Source organism: Sceloporus undulatus, chromosome 6 (genome assembly GCF_019175285.1).
Source record: "Sceloporus undulatus isolate JIND9_A2432 ecotype Alabama chromosome 6, SceUnd_v1.1, whole genome shotgun sequence".
Classification (NCBI taxonomy): Eukaryota; Metazoa; Chordata; class Lepidosauria; order Squamata; family Phrynosomatidae; genus Sceloporus; species Sceloporus undulatus.
Genome location: NC_056527.1, coordinates 11,918,395 through 11,927,948, shown reverse-complemented (window position 1 = coordinate 11,927,948; position 9,554 = coordinate 11,918,395).

The window sequence follows — 9,554 nt, the reverse complement described above, 5'->3', positions numbered from 1 at the left end:
TAATAATAATAATAATAATAATAATAATAATAATAATAATAATAATAATAATAATAATCTTGACTTCACACTTATATTACTTGGCCATACTTGTCCCAGTCTTCATCTGTAAAATGTTGGAGGATATCCTACATAGCAATTCTGAACTGTATGATTTAAGAACTACAACCTATGAGTAGGAAGATCCTTATCTTTGCAGGATTGCCTGTACTGTATATATTTAATTTTATTTCTATCCCATCTTTCTTCAAATATTAGACCCAAAGCAGCTTACAATACGAGTTAAAGCAAAATAGCTAGAACAAGAATAGAGTACAACAGTGTTTTTTTAAAACATTAAACAGCCAAATCGATTAAAACACAAATTTAAAACAGAACTGTATTCAATACATATTAGATATTTTAAATCCAGGAGTGCCAATGAACATCCTTCTGCCCCAACAAGTTAAAAGCTGAAGGCTTGTTTAAATAAAGTTTATTCCTGCCAGTGGACAGACAGTAGAGAGGAGAGAAAGTCCTCACCCATAAGACTCAGGCAGACTCATAATGGAAGTCATTAGCCATAATATCCAGACTCTTTTCCTTTTAAAATTTACCCCTGCAATAAGTGCATTATGGCTGATATTATTTATCTAAAATCCAGATATTTGTTTTTCAGGGACTCCCCCCTCCCTCCTTTCCTGGACAGAAGATTTTTAAAAATGGATTTTACAATGTTTTTTTCAGCTTGCTAGAATCTTAGGGAAGATGGTACTCTTGTTAATACAATAAAAAGCATTCTGAACCTTTTAGACCTTGACACAGCAATGAGTTGTTTAAAAATAGAATGCTTGGGAACTATCAATTTTGCAAGCAGACATGCAGTTTCATGAGAGCTAGCTGGATCCTGATGAGATGGCCTGAGGCCTTCCCTGCTTTTCTTCAGGAAGGCAAGAGTATGGAGGAGGGAGAGATGACATGAAAATGGAATTCTGATGTTCAAGAGATCCATCAGTGGAGAAGTGCCATAAAGAAAAGCTAAAGAAGACCCTCTCCAACTGTCTGGATGTGGCAGGGACAGTTCCGATTAATCTTCAATCATCCAGGGTCTGTGGTTATTGTCACAAATTCAGGAGCGGCAGCATAGGTCATGGATCTGGTGGGTGTGGTACCAGGGCTATGGAGCTCTGGTACGGGAGTCATTTGGGACCCAAGGAGCCCTGGTGGCGCAGTGGTTAAATGCCTGTACTGCAGCCATTCACTCAAAACCACAAGGTTGCGAGTTCAAGACCAGCAAAAGGGCCCAAGCTCGACTCAGGCTTACATCCTTCCGAGGTCGCTAAAATGAGTACCCAGACTGTTGGGGGCAAATTAGCTTACTTGCTAATTAGCCTATTTGCTGTTCACCGCTATGATCTTTGAAATAGCGGTATATAAATAAAACAAATTATAAGGGCATGCGTTGTGGCCATTGTGGGGGCCACAATGCGGGAGTGCCTCCTGGTGACTTGGGGCTTAGAGAACAGGTGAGTGTTTGGTGGCATGGCTGCCAGATGGCGTACCTTAGCTCCTAGGTCATCCCAATGCCTGGTGGTCACCAGGCAAGCGGCTTATTGAACAACCAGTGGGTTGTTTGATATTACAGATCCTGACCTCGTGCTTTGGGCCAACCCTACCAATTTTGCTGTTTGCTAATAAAGTTGTGACCTTCCTTCCAGCCATGGCTTCCTGTGTTTTTTTGCTTTTTTGCCTCCCAGGCAAAAAATGCTCATAGAAATATATATTCATGCTTCTTAGTCATGCTCAAAATAGAGGATATTTTGGAATTCTTCCTGGACAGAAGGTTGAAACGTAGAAGGAGGAGAATATGTCCTGAAAAAGGAGGACATCTGGTCACCTTGAGAGGTCAGGCACAGCTATTGATAGGTTCAATCCAATACCTGCTTTCTGCTGACAGAAGGGTGCTCATGGGAGATGCTTTGGAGAGATCCTCTCCTTTCCTGCTCACCCTATTGTCACTTTTGTAGGGTTTTCACAAGGTCGAAGGGGCTAGCAAGACAGGGGAACTTAATTTTCATCTCTGCTTCTCACACTAGATCCCACTAGGTAAGCTTTATTTCAGTAAGGAACATGCCACAATTAGTTGGCATTTGTCTGCTCTCATTGCCCTGCAGAGTAGCCTTATCAGTGTGGAATCTCTTTTTCATAACCATGAGGAAACTTGGAGTTCCCCTCTGGAGTTACTTGGCAGTAGGTAAAGGAAGGAGAACGGGAAACGTTGCACGCATTGGCCAAAATTTCTTGAGACACCCAGTTGAAATGGCTTTCTAAACAAAGTTTAATAATAATAATAATTTGTTTTATTTATATACCGCTATTCCAAAGATCATAGCGGTGAACAGCAAGTAAGCTAATTTGCCCCCAACAGTCTGGGTACTCATTTTAGCGACCTCGGAAGGATGCAAGCCTGAGTCGAGCTTGGGCCCTTTTGCTGGTCTTGAACTCGCAACCTTGTGGTTTTGAGTGAATGGCTACAGTACAGGCATTTAACCACTGCGCCACCTGATGATCTTTGGAATAGCGGTATATAAATAAAAAAAATAAAAATAAAAAAAATAAAACAAATTATTATTATTATTATTATTAAAGTTTACACTGTAGGCATTGACCACTAAGTAGAATGACACATTCTTGTTAAAAACAGGCTTCTGATCAAGGCTGCCCTCTGATGAAAGGAATCTCACTTGATTCAGTGATTAAATTAATTGATTAATCATTTGATCAATTGATTAAGTTAGCATATATCCACAGATGAATAAGAACATTACAGAGACTCTCCATCCCAGAGTTTGGGAAAGTTAAGTTTGGGGACTAAATCTCCCAGAATCCCACAGAGAGCATGGGATTTTCCCAAGCTCTACTCCCTCCATGAATGAAAAGCGCATCCTTATGGTCAGTTTTCTGTTTACTTCATACAAGCAATGGGCTTCTTGTTCTGTGCATGCGCCAGTCAAATGCATGGAAACTACACAAAAACTTGGGACTCTGAGTAGATCTTTTAAAAGCTCTATGTAACACCTTTTTTCATTTTGCTTATGTAATTTATTTCTACTCCACCCTTCAACATGCCCATTATCAGGGTGGCTTACAGGGGAAGATAAAATAACAAATCACAAGATAGGATTAAAACAAATTTCCAATAGACTAGGGAAACACAACAACAGACCAGTAACATGGGACAGAACATTAACTGAGATTAGAAACCAAGTTCACATGATTTCAAAGCCCTTGGTTAACCAAAAGATCTTTACCTGTTACCAGAAAAAGCCATCAGACTAAGGAGCTTAGCATGCAGCAAAATAAAGTGACCTATTACTCCCAATTTGAAGCCAAATTTGGGCTGCCCCCTGGTTTTATCGCATGGCTTTTGCCTCCCAAACCGCCATCCAGATACAGCCTGGCTCCAATACTGGTCCCTGAATTTGATTCGGTGGCCATTTTTCAAAGTCAGAAAGCTCCCGCAGAAAGCCATGCAATAAAAGTAGGGGGCAGCTCAAATTTGGCTTCATATCAGGAGTGGTAAGTCACTTTATTTTGCTGTGCACTTAGCTCCCAAGGCAGTCTTCTCTTGCAGTTTCCATGGCCCTAACCAACAAGATCTTTCTCTCTGATTATCATCTGTAGAGCTTCCATCTGTAGAGACAGAACAAGTTACTTAGGGTGCATCCACACTGCAGAATTAAAGCAGTTTGACACAACTTTAATTCCATGATTCTACCCTATTTTCAAACTACTTTAATATGTTCACTGCAATGCCCAGAATGCCATTCATCATGGCCACTGTACAGTCAGCCCTCTGTATGCATAGGTTCTATATCCACAGATTTAACCAGCCACAGCTTGAAAATACTCAACAAAAAATATTCAAATAAGCAAACCTTGATTTTGCCATTCTGTACAAGTGATGCCATTTCACTATGCCATTGTGTTTAATGGAACTTGAGTAGCCACAGATCTTTGGTATCCATGGAACCAAACCTCAGCAGATACTAAGGGCCCACTGTAGTAAAAAAAAAAAGTAAAATCCATATAGGTTGATCCAGTTATTAAAGGTTCTTAAAATGAAAGCCATGCCATGCAGCAAAAAGTGATCTTTCAGCTTTCTGGATTCCAAGCCATGCTTAGAATGGTAGCTTCCAAGTGGCCTCGGACAGAAAGAACTAAACAAGATCCTCAGCAGATGTGAAAGCTGGGCAAAGGAGAAAGCTAACAAAAAGGGAGTCAACTGATATGAAATGCAGCACTAAAAGAGAGTTCTATCAATGCCCTGAACTGCTAAAAAGACAAATAAACGTGTCCAAGGACAAATCAAACCTGAAATCCCCTAGAAGCCACAGTTAACAAATTGAGGCTATTATATTTTGGACATATCATAAGATGGCATGACTCAGTGGAAAATGCAAAAATGCTGGGGAAAGTGGAAGGCAGTAGGAAAAGAGGAAGACCATATTACAGATCTATCAAGGAAGCCACAGCCCAGACTTTGCAAGACCTACATGGCATCTGGAGTGCAAAAATATTGCAGTTTGACACTGCTTTAACTGCCATGGTTCAATGTTGTGGAAACCTGGGATTTGTTGTTTGCTGTGGTCATATAACCAAAATGTAAGAAACAGTCTTTTGTTTTTAAAACAAACAAACAGAACAAAAACATATTTCTTATTACGATCAGAGCTTGGAAACAATATAAAAAGTAACAGAAAGGTAAGTGTTCAGTTGGAAAATCCATGCTGTTTGGTGATTCTAAGAACTCTAATCCAAAACTAGCTCTATTTTATCATTATGATGATAGTTATGGTTACTATAATTGTTGTGGTTATTAGTAACTGAACTATAGAGGTGAAACTCAGACAATTGATGATCAAAGTAGTTTGCTCTCGAATAAATCCATTTTGATAGGGCAGTTCACAGACAAAAACTAGCCAAACATCACCATTTAAAATTTAAAATCTACAATGGGGAAGGGGGATAGAACCCAATATTGACTTTTATGATGTGGAGAGAAACCATTTTCCCAACCTATGGATTTGTCCTCTTAATTAAATATGCATCTGAACTCTTTTTAGCATAATCTAAGGAAGAGTTTGCCCTCTAGCTCCCTCTGGTGAATTGCCACAACATACAACTCATTACAGCCACAGGCCAATTGCAAAAAGCTAACACTAAACATTTTAAACCCTTCAGAAATGGGCATGATAATCCCATAACCTGGTGGACTTTTTGTTTTGCTTTTGGCAAAGAAATTGGTGGTCAGGTTTTTAATGGTTTTAAAAGCACATTTCTAGCCCTCACTGCAGAAAATCATGAAGCGTGCCAACAGTCCTGGAACAAGGCTTCAAAATAAATCCAATTTATTCCAATCTTTTTCTGGGTGAAGAAAAAAAACTGTGCATCTTTTTAAATCAACTGAATATCTTTGATTCAGACTTTTTCTTCAGTTGATATAAACTCAGTCCCATAATGAGGAAGTTTTCTAGCCATGGAATTTTTAACTCTGAATTCCAGATGCTCTTATAATAATCAATATTTTGCAGTAATATTTAAATCCCAGAGCAAATTTCTTCCTCTTTTGATGATAGGAAAGGTGAGTCCCAAGAATGAGAAAAATTTAGAGAAGGTTAGCAAAACTAAGAAAGCACTGAGGAACCAGAACTGGTGAACTTGGTTCAAATCCATGAAGTCTTCTCAGTAGCTTGGCTTTGAGAAAGTCAATATTACTCAACCTCACAAGCTTGTTGTAAGGGAACAAGCACCATCTGTTGTGCCCTGAGCAACCTCAAAGAAAGTAGGATGAGAATATGATTTAAAATGGCCAAGGTTGAAGCAAAGGATGAGAGTCAGAAGAAAGGTAAGAAGCAGAATCTATTCACTTTATTTAGACAAAAATACAGAGTTTGGAGGTACCTAGTTATATGTAATTGGTTACTTATCATTATGTCCTGATGAGTAAGGTGAAACTAAGTTACATTAGCCCAAGTCCTGTTGGCACCATATAGCTCTATGACATACATGGTTGTACGTTTTTAGCAATAGTGTAACAGGTCCATTCTTTTCATGGTCGCATAAGCAGAGTGTCACAAGTGTAAGTATTTTCCTTTGGCCTAAATTTAATAGTAAGTCCCAACTAGAGGAGAGCCAATGAATAATTGGATTTACCTATGTGTTGACTCACCATTCAATAACTGACTCAGTGAGTCTTTTCAAGTTGGAACTCAAGTTGACAGCAGGACTCCAGTCATTTTAGTTATTTTAAGGAAACAGAAAAATAAACTCTTTATATTTAACAGTAACTTTAATGGTAAAGATGGAGATTTTGGGACCTTGGATGTAGAACTGCAATGGGTTAATTTTTAAAAGTAACTTATCAAGTTTTGCCCAAATATTAAGCCATTTATGGGGAAAACAAACAAAGAAACAAACAAACAAACAAACATAATACTAAATACGAAAATGAAAGTAAAACGCAAGAGAAGTTTTGGGGAAGAACATTTTTTCCTCCAATCCAATGTAGAGAAGACCTCATAATATCTCATTACTACAGACAGTACTTGTAATCTAACTTCATAATACCCCACTACTACCACTATGAAGATTGGAAGCGTCCTTGGGAAAGTCTAGTTCTTTTTTCTTTAGGGACCAGTTCATACAGAATTTATTCATTCGTGCAAAATTCATTCATATGGTACAGCCCTTCTTGGGCTGGGATGCAGGGAGTGTTGGGAAGGAATCCAATATCTGAAATTAGGACCATTTTAGACTTGCCCATAAACTACCTTCACACAGCCTGGCTGATCAACCAGACAGGCCGGTATCCAGAAATTTTGTGGTAAGAGCGCCTAAGGGGGCAGAGAGTCATTGAAGAGCAGCCAGAATATAAACAGAGGTAGCCTAATGGGTTATGTTATTTAACTGAAATCACGTATTCATGTGCAACTGGGTCAAATACAGCCAGCACGTTTTGCCTTGCATCTCTATAAGGAGTCCTAGGCATGTACTTTTTGGATGAATATATATACACACACATACGTTGTTGTGTGCCTTCAAGTCGACTTATGGCAATCCAAAGGCGAACCTATCATGGTGTTTTATGGAGCTGAGAGTGTGTGACTTGCACAAGATCACCCAGTGGGTTTCCATGGCAGAGTTGAGAACTGAACCCTTGTCTCCAGAGTTGTAATCTAGTACTCAAACCACTACCCCATGATCTCTCTCTCTCTCTCTCTCTCTCTATATATATATATATATATATGTATTATGAAGGAGAAGCTTAGATTATTACACACACACACACACACACACACACACACCAGGCTTCCAGCCATGGAAAGCACTGCTAACATATGGGCTCTTAAAATGTTGTGCATATCTCCTCTGATTCCTTGCTTGGTTGTCCTCTCTTACTCAACCATTCAGTCCTATTAATGCCACTCTGCCCGTGACAGGTCGGTGCTGTATCCTTATCAAGTCCATCAAAGTTTCTTTTTAAAAAATCAGACTTCTGAAAGCCTCAGTTTGTTCTTCCACAGAACTTTCATGAGACAGCACATGCTTCTGAGCTTCTATTTGTACAGTATTGTTAAGAAGGAAGTACCAAAAATATATACATATCTTGCATTTACAATCTCTTCCATTGGGTAGAGAAGGTATTTGGAACATTAATCAGGAGGAGAGCAGGGAACACCTAGAAAGTTATTGTTTAACCCAAGATAGTCAACAGGGCTTCAGAGCAATCATGCCTGGGCATATCAGATACCTTAACTTTAGGATATAGCTTCACAAAAGAATAACCCGTCGGTAATAAGCATTGTAAATGTTGAGGGTGAGCCACTTTCTGGATAAAGAGTTGGCATGGAAATGAAATCATACCAATGAAACTCGGCATTCAAAAGTCTCAATATTCAAAACAGGTTTCTTTTCAGCACAAGGTATGAAATCACAGAATAGCATGGCTAGAATGTACTGTAGTTTACACCTTTCTCCCTGTTTTTAATGTACAGAGGTGAGTGCCATTCATTATACAATGCCATCCGCTCACTAGAGAGATGGATAAGGAAATAACAAGGTTTGGAAAAGTACAAAGAAAAATGTTGCAGGGGTAGGATCTACAGAATGTGGCCAAACAAAGCCAGATGGGGACCAAGTATGCTTCGTGCTTAAAACCCCCCAAAAACAAATAGAGAATTAGATATAAAAAATAGAAATACGCATCTGATGGGAAGTGGAATAAAAAACATTTTTCCATTAAAAACCAGGCTCATGCCAGAGGAGAGTCAATACAATGTAGTGGTTTGAACGTCAGATTATGACTCTGAAAATCAGGTTTCAATTCCCTGCTTGGCCATGAAAACCCACTGGGTGACCTTGGGCAAGTCATACATTCGCAGCCCCCAAAAAGGTTGGCCATAGGGTCACCATAAGTCAGTAATGACTTGAAGGCACACAACAACAACAACAACAACAACAACAACAACAACAACAAGCCAAAGGCACGCCAACTGCCTTCAAGTGCTATTTGGTTTTCATGGAAATGGATTGTTGATTCTTTTGGGGTGGGTCTGCTTTTAACAGAAGTTCTATTTTTGGACTGCAACTCCCAGAATGTCCTGCCAACCATGTCTATGAGCCATGCTGACTAGAAAATTCAAAAAGCTATGCAAAATAAATAACATTTCCTTCCTCTGGTTAAAACAATCTGTGTAACATTTTAGTCCTATTTGGTTGTCATTTAAATTGTATTGTTAACCAACTTGAGTGCTTTTTAAAAAAAATAAAAGATGGAATATTGATTATTTATTTGTGGTGTAGCAATTTAAGTATTGGATTAGCACTCTGGAGTCCAAGATCCAAATACTTGAAGACCACTGTGTGGCCTTAGGCAAGTCATACCCTCTCAGCCTCAGAGGAAGGCAAGGGAAACTCTACTCAAAACAAATCTTGCCAAGATGGGGTTGCCATAGGTCAGAAATGACTTGACGGCACACAACAACAATATAAATTATATCTTATTTTCCCCCCAAAATGGGACTCAAAGCTACTTACATTATTTTTTTAAAAAAAAAATCTCCAAAAGTAAAAAGCGGCACGATTTTGCGACTTTTTGCATGGGTTAAGGTTGCATTAATGCTCAATTAGTCTGATGTTGTCTGATAACAATTCTGCTTTTGTGGGATATTACCAGATTTAAACCCTGTTTATCTACGGTATTTGGGCACTCCACGGAGAAAACTTGTTTTCTGCTGCTCCAGAGAACAGGACATGGAACAATGGATGCAAACTGCAGGAAAAGTTCCTCTGCATTAGGAGGAACGTCCTGACAGTAAGGGCTATTCGACAGTGGAACACACTCCCTCGGAGTGTACTGGAGTCTACTTCCTTAGAGGTCTTTAAGCAGAGGCTGGATGGCCATCTGTTGGGGATGCTTTGATTGAGATTTCCTGCATAGCAGAATGGGGTTGGACTGGATGGCCCTTGTGGTCTCTTCCAACTCTATGATTCTACAATTCTATGAAAATGGC